Source organism: Copadichromis virginalis, linkage group LG11 (genome assembly GCF_057382275.1).
Source record: "Copadichromis virginalis isolate Kocher_CV1m ecotype Utaka linkage group LG11, C_Virginalis_male_GT1.1, whole genome shotgun sequence".
Classification (NCBI taxonomy): Eukaryota; Metazoa; Chordata; class Actinopteri; order Cichliformes; family Cichlidae; genus Copadichromis; species Copadichromis virginalis.
In genome coordinates, this window is record NC_140628.1 from 37287400 (window position 1) to 37302547 (window position 15148).

Consider the following 15148-nt stretch of genomic DNA (forward strand, 5'->3'; position numbering starts at 1 on the left):
CAGTTCCCTTATGTTCTGACCTCCACATACAGTAAGGGATCTGCAAAATAATAAAGAAAGACCAGAAAGATTAGAGGATAAGAGAGGGAATCCTCATTAGCTAATGACTTTTCAGTTTCAAGTCTAGTTTCAAAACAGCAACATGGCAATGGGGAAAGCCATCAGCTCGAGGATTCACAGGGCTTCACCAACCAATAAGAGACGTCGTGGTGACTACATGCGTCTGTTATAAACGGTCTCTGGTTTGATCCCAGGATCGTGTCCTTTGAGGCAACAGTGCTGATCCTCATAAACACAGCCTGGTATTATTACCTTGTGAGTGTGGATTAAGCAGATATACTGAGAATTAGCAAGCTTTACCGGTGCTGCGTATATTTTGAAGCAATAAAAATAATCCTGGAGGAAATTCTCAGCTAACTAATCATCTTCTGCCTCCAGGTAAATATATAGTTATTGTTATGTACCAGTACTGACCATAACTGTAATAATTAAAAAAATAACTTTTGGTTCCTCACAAAATATTGATATGAATATTTTGTGTTTCTTCATTTAGTTTTGATTTATTTGCCTTTGTATCACTGAAAGTGTTAGTTCAGATCTTCTCCACTGTAATATTTGACTTATTGGAATACATGGAAGGATTATGAAGCAGATTATGAAGAAACCATGGACGCTGTAATTTAGCACCTCTTCTTCTTTCCTCTTGCTACTATAAATACTGTGTCCAGTAGAATAAAACATGCTCTGTTATGAGATGAAACTGTTTGCTGCTCCAGTTTTACACAAATACCTTTCATGTGCAGGGACCCAAGAGCAAAGCTTGTAGTGGCAACAATCTAATTCACACAAGCATGAAAAAACATTGCACCCATTGTTCACTGGGAGAGAAGAGCTACAGCAGAGTATCTGCAAAGTGCACTGCTAATGATATCTACATGCTGAGTTTGGCCTACAGCAGCTTTATAGCCTCCTTGTGTAATCCCTGCAGCATATTCTTGGGTGTTGGGAAGACTTTAGCTCCAGCCACGGTACGGCATCCTGCTGGAGCAGAACTCCACAATGCGCACCTTCACAAGGATGATGCAGAGTTCTTGTCACTGGATTCTAAAGCGTAAGCATGCAAACGTCTAGACCCCAGGGGCCACGGACTCCAGAGGTGTCATTTTTCTTCTTTCTAAGATCATCACTGATGTAATGATCATCTAACAAATATTCTCTTTTGAAGGTCACTTGCTATTACGACATGTGCTTTTGGTTGTCATGGTTGCATCCTGTTCCCAAATATTTACTTTTCTGTGACCTCTGATTATACCTTCATACTTACTTCTTTATAACTGCTTGTTCTCACACTGCCTTCCAGCCTAAATTATCTTCAGCACAGCCACATGTTCCCCAGCTATAGGGCTGGATATTATGACCCTTATTTAAATAGCATTGGGTAAATGAAACCTTAGGAACTCCAACTTTTTACCACCCCCTTGCAGAGCTTCCTAAGTGATGGTGTAACGTTGAGTGCACTTAGTTTTCATTCACCTGTTCCAAGGATGTTTTCATCCTTCTCGAAAAGAATTCCATCTTATCATATTTTATCATTTCAATTTCTTCAAGACTGCCTGCTCAGAGGCTCATCATGGTCATATTGTGAAACAAACCCCCCACCCCACCTCACCCTACGGACAGTGGCTCTTCCAGTTCCTCTTGGTATGATGCAGTGGGACTCAAACCTTCCAAAACCTCATCTTTGGATATTTTCCAAGATGTTTTTTGGCAAATGTGAGACAAGCCTTTGTGTTTTTTTTGGTCAGTAGTGGTTTTCTTCTTGAACTCTTCCATGGAGGTCATTTTTGCCCGGTCTCTTTCTTATGTTGAATAATGAGCTCTGACCTTAACTGAGACATGTGAAGTCTGTGGTTCTTTTTTGACCTCTTGGATGAGTCGTCGCTGCAGTCCTCGGTCACTCCTCAGAAGCTTCACCACTGTTCTAAGTTTTCTCAGCTTGTGGCTCTCACCCTGGTTAAGTGGAGTCCCAAAGCCTCAGAAATGGCTCTGTTACCCTTCCCAGACTGATAGATTTCAGCGGCTTTGTTTCTCAAGTGTTTCTTTAGATTGTGGCTCGATGTGTTGCTGTTTGAGATATTTTAGCCCGCTTTACTTTATCAGACAGGTTCTAGTTAAGTGATTTCTCAAGTGATTCCAACAGGTCTGCCAGTAATCAGGCCCGAGTGTATTTATGGAAACTGAACAAAAAAATGTGGTCAATCACAGTTAATTCACCATTTAACAAGAGGTGCAATTACTTTTTCACACAGGACCAGGTAGGTTTGGTTACTCAGGTTATCTTTGTCTAATATTAAAATTTGTTTGAAACATGTGAGTGTGACAAATATGTAAAATGCTGGGAAATCAGGAAGGAGGCAAACACTTTTTCACACCACTGCATCAAATCAATGACTGTGATATTTGCACCTCCAGTGCAGTTTTCATCCCTCCTTGCACCGCTTACAATCACGCTGGCAAGTGGGGCATTTAATGTGCAGTAGGTCTCTTATTTTGAAAACCGAGCAGGTTCTTTATTCTGTTTCCTGTCCTTTTCATCTGCTCTGTGTAGCTGGATGTGATTGTGATGTGTCTGACTGAGTTGCACCAGCTGTATATCCAGGATTAAATATCTCAGTTATTACCCACAGAGGATAAATCTCACAACTTTCCACCCAGCACTTTATAAATAAGTCCAATAAGTGAACATATCATTCGTTCTTCAAGGCCATCAAGTTAAACCCTACCACATTTCACTTTATCCCCCCAAATCAGGGGTGCTGATACTCCTCTACTCATTCAACTGGAAGATCTTATATAGAGTACATCTGTAACCCGCGCTCACCCCAGCTCGCACTTCCATGCAGTTTGTGTCTGAATCCCGCTTGTGTTTATTGTGATAATAGCGGCTCTGTTCTGTTCTGTGCTGCTTTCCCTGCATCAGAGTTTCCACATATGGAAAGTCGTTGAAGTTTGAAAGCAGACACATGCTGACAGATATACTGCAGATGGAAATCTGCTTTTGACTCTGGCAGTATAATACTGCAGTGTGTCTTTGTAACCCCCCACCGAGCTGTCGTTATGGTTGTAGACTTCTAGCTTATCGTGTCATTAATGCTTAATTCGCTGTAACTGACACATATTTGTACATATTTGTCAGTTTCTAACAAACACACATTCAGCTGCACTGAAACTGCAGTGGACTTGTGGAGACGGTGCACCAGTGCTGAATACTAATGAACTAAAATGACATTAAAGTGAGCTGCTGTAATATGTTCATGTTGTCCACACAGCTTTTTCAGGAATTGAGCTGAACCTCTGCAGCTGCCCTGGGTCTGACTCCTCTTCAGTCCATTTTGCAGTGTGGAAAGCCAAAATGGATGCAGAGAGCTGACGTCACAGTGTTTGACACGGTGTTGCTAGCCACTTTGGTGCCACCAGGGTGACGGTGCACACTGAGCAGGGAGCAGTGATGTGAGTCATGTTAGTTGGGCTGCAGATTCTCCCAGAGGGGAATTGTGCATGCACAACCTAGCTTTGGGATGGGGGTGCAATCTAGTCAGTCTATACCAACCAAACATCGCACCCTCCTCTTATGGCTTTACCCTGGATGGGCCCGAGGCCATGCAGGAACGTGGTGCAGCTGAATAGCTGTCACTTCCTGTGTGACCCTGTGCAGATGTCTCAGTGCGGCTGGTGCGGATGAAAAAGCAGGAACTGGACAGAGATGGTGAGAAGTGGTTTATCGCACCAATACATCACTCCTGAGGGACGAGCCGAATCAGGCACCTCTGTCCTTGTGGCCAGAAAACAAGACATGAATAATTGATGGAATATTCACATGGTCTCAGCTGGAGTTCCCTGGATGCTTAGACTAGGCTAGCTGATAGAAAAATGATGAATGAGGAAGGATGAAAAATGCCGGGTGAAGCTGCCTGAGGAAGATTGGCTGGAGCAGGCTGATGAGTAAAAGCCAGTGTGTTTGTGTGCAACACCTTCAAAACAATGCAGATTGTTCCAGCTCACCCTGCTTAAGACTACAGGGCATTTCAGTGACTTTTACAAGCAGGGGACAAAAACACATACATGAGGATTATTATTAGTGGCAGATATTAATGTTGATGATATCAGACCCGTAGAATGAATAAAAAATTAGCCAATATAAATCACTTTAAACAAAAAACGAGTCAGTTTAATGAGGAGCTTTATATCATTTGTAGTAAGATCTTATTTATGAGTGATGATTAAATGGAGTTGGTGGGTCAGGGCAGTTACAGTTGTCATTATCTCTGGGTAACTGTACCAATACAGCTTACAGATTTAACACATTATTGTTCTGGGAAAAGTGTTTTACCTTTAAGGCAAGCTTCTTTATTTAAATCTAGAAGATTCAGATTAAGCAGCAACCTTTGATGCTGAAAAAAAAGTGACAGCTCTTAAAAATGGCAGCTCATCAAAAGTGTGCCAGTTTGCAGGTTGATTGGCTAATTGGACTCAGGTGAGACACATTCAAACAGGGGAAACTCGTAAGTGCGGGGCAGGTGATTACAAGGAGGGAAAACCTCCAAAGCAAAGCAAACAGAGACACAGAAAGAGAGCTGGTGCCAAAACGGAAACAGGAAGTATGGTGAATATCAGAGACACAGACAAAGAAACACAAGCGACATGGACAAGGTGAACAATGGGGAAACACAATAAAAACAAAATAACTTGGATAAAAAGGCAACATTAGACTATCAGCGCCATCCCCACTTATTTTTCCCATAAACTGTCTTTAGATTTTCATAACTGCTCTGTTTGTACAGCCTCCCACAGCCAGTGAAACACATACAGTATATAGACAGTCAGCTGGCACGTCTCGCTTTTCCACTTTAGTGAGCTGATATGAAATGAACCCGTGGCTGAATGTAATCTCCTCCTGTGGTCTGAGCTCATAATGGCAGCGGAGACCGTGCTTTATTATGAGCATTGGTGGTTGTTGACTGAGTATTTGGGAGGGGGTGGGTGGACCTTACTGACCCCACCCAGAATGCAATGCTCCCGATGCACTCAAGAGAGCAGAAAAGACTGTATGTATCTGAGATATCAGTAGGCTGAGAATGAACACACAGCTGTCTGTGTGCTCGGGAGGATTTTATGTGCATCTTAATGGGCTGTGAATAATTAGTTAGATTAGACCTGTTTCCCCTTATTTTCCAGTGTTGATTATAAAGAAAAAGTGTCCAGCAAATGATGGAAGGGCACAGGAAACTGGACTGAAAGCTGGGTGTGAGAAAGCACCACTGAAAAGCAGTTATAACGCCTGAGTCGCCTTGATGAAAGGCCTTGGCTTTAGTTCTACTTGTGTTGACTTCAGAGGGGATTGTGACAGCAACTTACCTGGCATCATGATGATTGCAGTGCTTGTTGTTGCCAAGAAACTGAAAGGTTTGTCCTAAAATACCTTGGTACCAATGAATTTGACACCACAACCTCAGACACCCCCTCAGTCTATTAACACCACGGATTGAGAATGTGATGTGTAATTTGAAGGCCAGCCCGTGAAAGGTACACAATATTGTGAAATACACTGAAAATTATATTAATTTTAAGCCGATTTAATGTCTTTTTGATTCTGGAATGAATCTTTTTCTATCTATCAGCATGTCATCTTGATCAAGATGTGCTGAGCCACAGGGACAATCAGAGGAGAATATTCACTACGTGCGTCACAGCATGAAATCAAAGATGTCAGGAGGAATGAATTCAGTGCATGACATTACCAGCCATCTGCAGCTTGCAGGAATTACCACTGGGCCGTCTTTGGCTTTTTCACACTGCTTTTTTTAAATCACTCTGACTCTGCTCGTAACTGACATTAACTTGGATGTGGGGGGCGATCTGATCCCACCTGGATCACTCACTTAAGGTCAGGTGTGGAAAAGGCTTTCAGCTCTCTAAGGCTCACCTCTACGTACAAACATTTGCAGCGATTCACAGAGAAGCTCTCATCACTCAGGCTCGTCTCTGTCACGCTTGCTAATTACTGCGTCTGTGCTGTCAAATGCGCAACAAAATTCAGTGTGTCAATAAAAGCTTGGGTAATAATTATGAATATTTACTGGGTTCATGTTGGTTAGCTTTTTATAATAAGTTGCAAAAATCGTTGCAAGTTATCTTTTAATGTAATGACTGTTATATTTTGCATGGATTGCCATATTGTGCATTGTGCAAGCTGTGCAACAAGTAACATAAATGCTGGTGAGGGTAGTTTTTTTTTTAAAGAAGTTTTGATCTTCAGTAATAACTCTGCAATCATTTCACCACTCAAGTGGAGAGATGATGGGACAGCTAACCTTTCAGGTTATAGGATTGTCATGTTTTAGAAGCAGGACAGAGAGGTGTGGTGAGTGCAGGTGAAGGTTTACGTGTTGATGACGACAGGTAATTAACAATGTGCAGTGAAGGGTGGGGGGTGTTACGTTATGTGACTCTGGAAAACACACGGCTTTGCAGTGAGTGTTGCATGTGCTTCATTGTCTAAATTGCACTGCACTTGTCCCACTGAGTTTTATGACCTCTTGTTGTCTTTCACTTTATCCTATAAACTCACTTATGCATGTAAATTCTGGTGCCAATAATCAGTTTGCATTGGCAGTGCACAACCTAATTGGGGGCTTGATATATGAATCCTTCTCAGGTCACTAACGAACACAGTGCAGAGCCTAAAAAGCCCAGTCCTGTCTGGGTGGAGAGGACGATCAGGTGGTTTATTGTATCAGGTTGAAGAGTATGACAACACTTGTCATAAACAGCTGCTGATTGATGAGAACAAACCAACCAGTGAAGCTGTGGTTCAGGAAACCAAAACAAACTGTTGCAAAGATGCTCTCCAAAGAGCCGAGGGCAACTCACTGCAGTAGGCTGCAGCTGCGATCACATTGTGAGATGGACATCAATAACTTTCTGACATGGTCTGAACTTTGTCCCACACCAGTCTTTGGTTTATAATGGCCAATTTTCAGCCTCTATCTGGGTGGTTCTGAGATCAACGCTTAATAGCAGTGATCTGTGTGCTCAATATTCTTTTTCACTTGTGTAACATGTGTGTCAAGTGTGATGGGATCTGATCGAAGCCAGTCTGTTCAGATGATGTTTTCAGTGTTGTTTTATAAAGTGGTTTAAGGGTGATGCTGCTGCGCGATGAACTCTGCATTGGTTTCTTCTACCTCATCCATCTCCTCTCAGCACACCACTGCTTATCTTTTTCTGGGCCGAAACCTGTCTGCTGCTAAGTGGGTCTTGGATTTCCACAAAATAAAATGTCTCATTCTTATCAGTGCGTGCCACAGCCTGGTGTCAATGACAACATCCATTTTATTAGCTCAGTTTAACAGATGCTTTGGATTTTTTTTCTCTGTATGAAAGAGTAACTGTTGAAAGCTCAGGGCCATCAGCGAGCGTTATGAATGGTGGTTATACGCTGCTGTCGATAGAAGTGCCTCATCATTTAGACTAATTTAGTGGCAGATGGGAATCTCCAGTGCTCTTTGAAAGGAATATCAGTGAGGCTTACAGTTTAAAATACCACCGGTTATATGGATAGCTGCAACAAAACAGATTAATGATCACATTATCTTGTCTTAACGAGGGGAAAACCCAAAGTCTGGTTTTAAAAGGTCAATTCTCACAGATACAAACAACATTATGCTTCTTCCATTATCCCTGTAGTGGTTTTTATTTGGAGCAGGTTCAAAGGTCCGCTCAGAATTTAAGGGCTGATGTACTTTGTCTGAGATTCATTACTTAAGTAATTTTTGGTCACAATATATTAACACATGAACACTTTATTCTAACCTGCGAATCTGTTAAGTGAAGCAAATAAAGTCACAAAGATTGCAGTTCCTCAAATGGCCACTTGGGGCTTACTTCAAATGGATGTCAAGCTGCATAGGCTTGTTTGTAAAATGCCAACACATTCTTGGTCCCAAAGCGTAACATATTACGCTATGTGACAAGTTGTCAGAAAATGCCTGACTTTAGAACAAAGATAAACAATGCTGATTTTCTCCTACATAACAACAAAAGAAGGTGAATTTTCATAAAATGCAGATTTAAGGTTTAAAGGTATGCATCATTATAACACTCTGCCTTGACTGACGTGTATTTCCGCTAGCTGTCTGCACTCTTCCACCTTAGTTTATTTCAGTCACTGAACTCTTGACTTTGTGGTGTTGTAACTGTTTGGACAAGTTTACCAGCAGAGACCTTTTAGGCAGGCGGCCTGGTTGGTAATGTGCGCGATGTAGTTGTGCTGTTGCGGGAAATGAGAGACCACACCTCACTGCTTGGTCAAAGAGTGAGAGTAGCAAGACTGTGTGAGAGACTATGGCAGCCAAAAATGTGTCTAGATAGCTTAATTTGAGGTAAGACAGTTATCAACCTGCTGCATGCTGTGTTTGATGCCTTTGGAAAAGGTCAAGTTTGCTGCAGGTTTGCATCGATGACTCTGCTCGTCTCGCCATTTCTTCAAATTTGTCTGTGATTATGAGCCTCGGGTCCACTGAGGTATCGATGTTTGTGTCAAAATGTGGGGACCTGTCCATAAATACACAAACCATGTGCGATGTAAGGCTACATCCATCTATTGTATTCTTTCTGTGATTCATACACATTTAGGAACCACAAGTAACAACAGTATTTATGGATTCATGTTTTTGACCACATGCCAACCGTACGTCCAATATCACAGCTCCTTTTAGCTCTCTTTGTCTCCACCAGCTCCTGAATTACGTACTCATTTACCAGTTCTGCAGCTGGTGGTAAAAGAATGAGCTGTTAATGGTGAAAATGTATTGGCCTTGAATGCAAATATGGCTTTCACCATAAGTAGCCTACTGGCATATTCATTTATTAGAACTAAGATCCTCATGTGTTAAGTTGTTTAAGCAGATGTTTTTCTATTTTCTGAAGCAGTTCCTCCACCCGAGTGTGTGACTTGTAACTGTGTGACTTGTGCAGTCTAGACTGCAGTGTAGCTCCAAGACAGCATCATTTATTTAACTCCCATATTTTTTGTTTTGTTAGCATGCTTTTAGGCTGCCGCATTTTATGTTGCATGTGTGGCTGTGTGTAAGGCAGTGCTTCCCAACCCTCTGGCATTGTCTCTGCTCACTGGAAGAAAATAGGATTACATAATTAAGTCTTTCATCAGCAGCCAACGACAGGCGGAGTATTTGCTCGGTTCCCCATTTGACTGTTAATTTATTATCATTTTACACGTCTTCGGAGATGACAGAGCAGTTTGGGAAAATGCTTTGTTTCACAATAATTCTTTGCACGGCACAACTCAGCCAGCCATTTCTGTAAAACTCCCAAAGGCCAGCAAAAGTGTATATTTATTGAAAATCTGTGAACAGGGAGATATTTTCAGTGCTGAGGAAGCAGCCACAGCTGCACACTAACCCTACAAATGCACTCCACCAAACTGTTTGTTATTCATAGGCAGCGAGTCAAGCAGAACACACTCTCATCTCAGCGTCTCCGGCTTGTGAAAGGCTTATCATAAGGTGATGGGATACTTCGTTATATTCAGATGGGCCTCAAGAGTCCCCTGGTACAAAGGTTGTGACCATGGTGATGAAAGAGGATCAGTTATTCGGTTGGCTTCTTAAAGAGTGGTTGATAATAGATTGAGCCATATGCAAACATGGATGTAGAACATTGTGGCTCTATAATGGCTAAAAATAGAGAAACAGACAAACAAATTTGTCATCTGACATGTGACGTAGCTAAGGTGATGCAGGATCAAAAGGTCAGAAATAAGTTAAGAGTTAATGTTACCAACAGTGATAGTAACAGCCTAACACAGTGGTAAGACCCGCCTCCATGTCCTTTTTTGTCACAAGTCATAAAGGTAGAGAGTGGACTGGTTGTTTTGACTGGCTGCTGTCATTTCAAATGACTTCTTCTACTGCAAAGCATTTTCAGTGTTTAGGCAGCTCACTTCATTAGGATGAGTCAGCATTTAAACACTTGAATGCACTGTACTCCAGTCCATTTAAGAGTGTATATTTTCCCTTTCAGATCATCTCTTTGATCCTTTCTAATTTGTGCTGCAGTCTTTACGCTACAGAACACAGACAAAGTGTCTTCCTGCTCTGTCGCACAGTGATTCAGACAGGATGGTGGATAAAAGCTGGAGTCTCAGGTTTATCACTTCTCTCTTTGCAGCCGTGAAATTCATCTTTTTCTGCAGCAGCAAGCACAGCCATCACGGCTGACGTGTTTCTTAATGTGTTCTTGGTAGAATCGCTCTCAAAATTGCTTCTAAAACACAGATCAGAGGAAGTTAAAGCTTTAGACTCAAAGGGGGAAAACCATATACACTTTATACGCCCATCTCTGGCAGTTATCTTCATTATATGAATTCATCCAACACCATCAGGTTGGTGCTAAATTCTAAATTTTATTAATAACGTGTGTTAATTAGGTAACACTTACAAACAGGTTCTGATATTGATGTCGGACAATATGAGACCAAATGGCATTATTTACTTTTTTAATCTTTTGCATATTGTAAGTTCCAATCATATTAAAAATTATACACTAATCAGCCAATTTACTATAGCCAAACCTTGCTAGTACTGGTTTAGACCCACTTTTACCTTCAAAACTGACTTTTGGTTGACTCAACTAGCCAGTTAAGATGCAGGTCATATCCATATTTGTCAGATTGTTATATACAAAAGAGTCTGTAGAATTTAATAAAAGGTCTGTTTAACTGTTTTATGCTTGGTTGTTAAATCTGATAAGCAGTCACTGCTTTCAAATACGAATCTGCAAAGATGTGTAGATTCTTCACACACATCTTCAACCCAGTGACAGAGAAGACCCCCGTTTTAAAGTGTCAGTGTAAAATATGATCTCCACCCTGGCGTCCGGTGCTGCGTTCTGGGGTGGAATAATGGCTAAAAGGATTATTGAATATTATGTCACAGTAAAGCCAATCTTTGACCCTTTAAATGTAAAATGTTATCATGGCATTATTTCCTCCCATTACACATTTGTGTGGACTAACTTCTGAGTTTCTCAGTTTCTTCTGCTTCAACATTTCTAACCTTCTTATTCGTGGGACTGCTGACCAGGCAACAGATTGATTAGCAGCAGGTGAACATGTGAGTCCAAGCTGAGCAACCAAAACAAAGCAGTTTGTTAATATGTCTGTACTGCCTTTATCCTCCGTATGTTTCTGATTTTCTATCTGCCTGCTGTATCTCTATAGAAACGACATTGATGCTTGTTTTGCTTGTTAATAACACATGTTTGAATCTCCTGGCTGGAGCTCCATGAATTGGTCATTCACTTAACACAAACATGCAAGTGAAGACTAATAATGAGCAATGAGCAGGATGAGATCCAGGCTGATGACCAAGCACCAAATGCCTTTCACAGCATTTGCTCGTGCTGTGATGCTGCGCTTCACAGTGTGAATGTGTGGAAAACAAAGATCTCCAGTCTGTTTAAGATAACCTCAGTGCGAATGATGATGGATAGGTGGACCAATAAGTGATGTTGGATGAACTATAAGAATAATTAAATCTGTGCAGCAACCTGAATAGTTTCTGTCAAAATCCATCCAGAGTCTGCGACCTGAGGGACTCACTGTAAGCCAAAAAATCCAAAGCAATAACTCAGCTCCAAATATTTGCTTTTCTCTCACTTGATTTGAGCAGAACTGTTAAGTGAGAAATTTAGTGACCCTGCACCGTACCTCTGAGGCCCAACTAACTTATGTACACAAGAAATCGATGTAACTTCGACTGCTTGTCGCTGCAGTTCAATCTGAAGTGTTTGTGTTTTTGACCCCTGTGTGTTTGTGACTGATGCAGTTCAGCAGTCATTAATCCTTAGTTCTCTGCCTGTATAAAGTACAGTGGTGGGAAAAATACTGGAAGAATCAGCTTCTTCACACTGGAAGAAGCTGAACTAGAACAGATACCTGAATTCAAGCTCCTTAGAAAAGATAGCTCAAGCTATAGATTAGTACAAAGAAGTCATCCTAATTGGGCTTTCATCAGCACAGAAAAGAAGATCAGACACCAACTAGGGAGGATCAGAAAGACAAACGCAACAACACTGTCATCCCCTCTGTATCGGAAAAACTCAGGAGAGTCTTCTCCAAGCACGACATCCCAGTGTACTTCAGGCCCAGCCGCACACTCAGACAAACACTGGTTCATCCCAAAGACAAAACTCCTAAACATAAGCTTAACAATTAGAGTATGCTATACAGTGTAGCAAGGAATGCTCAGACCTCTACATTGGAGAGACCAAACAGCCACTTCACAAACGCATGGCACAACATAGAAGAGCCACCTCCACGGGTGTCCACCTGCATCTAAAGGACAAAGGTCACTCTTTCGAAGATGCCAGTGTTCACATTTTGGACGGAGAAGACAGTTTGAAAAAGGGGTGAAAAAGGGGTGAAAGAAGCCATCTATATCCACTGTGAGCGACCATCTTTGAACAGAGGTGAAGAGGCGAAGGTAGACATTTGGTGGTCTGCCATCTATAATCCAGTTCTGAGATCCCTTCCCACACGCCTTAATGCCCACTCACATCCTGGTCCATCCGGGGGGACACTCCCACTGGGCTTAAATCTGGGACTCTCCACCATTTGACCCTAAAACTAAAGAAGCTTCTTGAATGAGAGGTGAAACATCTTCAAGCAACTTAAAGAAATCCAGATGCTTTTCTTTCCAAGCTCCTTAGACAGCTTTAAGGATCCTTTGACTTTTCCTTTAGCGCTGGCATAATATCGGCATTTGTTCTTTTTTGTGTGATGTGTCTACACTGTTGGATGCATAGGGCCTTTTTCATGTTAGCATGTAGCTCAGAGCACTGCTCTGTCTCACTGTTGCGTCCTTGTGGGAAGATCTTGGTTTAACTTTATTTTTGACATTTTTCACCTTTCATTCTGAGAGGTACAGAGCATAGACAGGAAAGCAGGGAGAAGGTGGATTTACATGCAGGTGATACAGGTGCCATTTAAGTAGATTTGTATTCTGTAACCTCTGCATTTATTTTGCTGTTCTCTTCTAATCCTGACAGCCAGAGTGAAAGAGGATCTCACTGATGCAGTTTTCTCTCGTCTCCTTGGGTTTTGCTTTCAGCTGGCTCTCACTGAGCTTGTTCTTAGACACTCAGTTGTCCCAGCAGACCTCTGGGTCGTGTGATGTTGGCTCGGCAGTCTGTCTGTTCATCACCCCCGAGGCTACACAGGAAGTTTTCAGGGATTCCCTCCCTCCTACCTTCCCAGTATTTAACATCCTGCCCCCTGTTTTGCATCTGTAATTTTCTTGCTATAATAATATCATTGTGCACTTGTTAACACTTTTACAAATGGGCCAGTGTTATTTATAATGAGCAGGAACAATGATAATGAGGTTAGCTTGGCACTTACCCAATGTTGTTTAATACTGCCCATCTGTAGTGCCTGACATGTTTCTCTAATTACACTGTCCACTGATTTATTGATCCGAGCTCTCTCTGCACATCTGATCACTCCCTGAACATTCGGGCAACATAGTACACTTTTTATGAAGTCCAATATTTCCCCCCAACAGGAGAGAAGGTTTTCCAGGGCCTTTTAATGTCACAAAATGACAACTTTAAAGAATCATTTGAACCTTTTTATTTTGTTATTACTGGTGCCAGCTTCTTGACTACTAAGAGTAACTTCCGTGTTAGAGCCATGAAATAGATCGTAAAATAATTACACACATAATTTCTTTTTATTTTGTACCAATAATATTTTTAAATATTTTTTTGTGAAAGACAATAACAGGGGACTAAGCGAGGAAGAGAATACTTTATACTTTTTTGAGAACACTTCAGGTTAGTGTTCATAATTAGTGAGTAACTATTACAATTCAGTAAAACAAGATTGTAAGAATTTCAACTGTTGATCATTTTTACCTTTGTGACCTGAATATTTCACACTACTGAATATTTACATCATGGTGTGCTTGTACTGATCATATTCACTCTAAGCAGGCAGATAGCGCTGTTCTTTTGACCTGCTGCAGAACATTCAGCCAGCGTTTGTAGTCGTGACGCTCGGAGCTGCTTGATCCCTCAGGCTGAACGTTGTCTTTCTCTCTCCCACTGAGCTGCTGCTGCTGCTGCTGCAGTTCTCTTTAAAGAGACTGTGGAAAGCTACTAAAATTACTTCAGTGCCTGCTACAGCTGCAGTCGACCCTCAGAGACTTTCTCTCCAAGGACACGTCATCTCTGCCTGTTCTCCTGAGCACATACATGTCGAAGATTTGTCATCGCTGCAGGCAAACAGTAAACAATCTTGGAGAAATTCTGCATGGCGGGCAGATGTCACGGCTTTATTAGCTTCCATGTTTGCTTGTGATTTCTTAAGATGAAGCAATGGGATGGAGAGATTTTGTGTCTCAGAATTATTTGATTTACAACCCTGTTAAACTTTACACCATCACTAATGGGTGTCATTGGGTGCAGCCTTTTAATTAGTAACCACGGCAAAGACTGACACCACAGGAAATTGGAATAAATGACCTCACTTCAGTAAGATGACTAGTTAAATCCACTGGACACTAAATAATTTACAGGGTTAATAACCTGCTCACTAAATACATATTATTATTCTTAGACTATACTAGAGTAGCTTTGCATGATTTACATGAATAGTTCATAACAATACTTGTTTGTCTTACGCTAGGCCTCAGTACAGCCCCTCTAAAACAAGCTTTTTATCAATATTTAAGCAAACTTCTTGACTGCCCCTCATAAACAAAAGACTTGCTATAGTTCATGTGAGCATCCACCATTATAAGAATGGATGTGTGATAGAAAATAAGAAACAGTGAAATAGATCCCATTTGAGGATTTCTAAGGACTCAAAGAGGCGAATGTGTCCAGTATTTAACACAATATAAATTGAGACACATTTTATCTCCTTCTTAATGTGGTGAATCATCACATTAATCCTTCCAGTCGGGAACTGTTCGTAGGATGCCAAATTGATCATACAGTAAATGCTCAGTTTATTATGTCTATTTGTTGAGCTTACAGCCTTTTCCTTTGGCACAGCATGCTCCTG

The 15148-nt window shown here is 41.4% G+C and overlaps 1 protein-coding gene across 1 annotated transcript in view; it reads left to right on the plus strand.

Annotated features, from left to right (window-relative positions):
* The window catches only part of sv2a (synaptic vesicle glycoprotein 2A), a 47138-nt gene that overhangs the window by 3471 nt on the left and 28519 nt on the right, over positions 1–15148 (plus strand). The window lies entirely within an intron of this gene.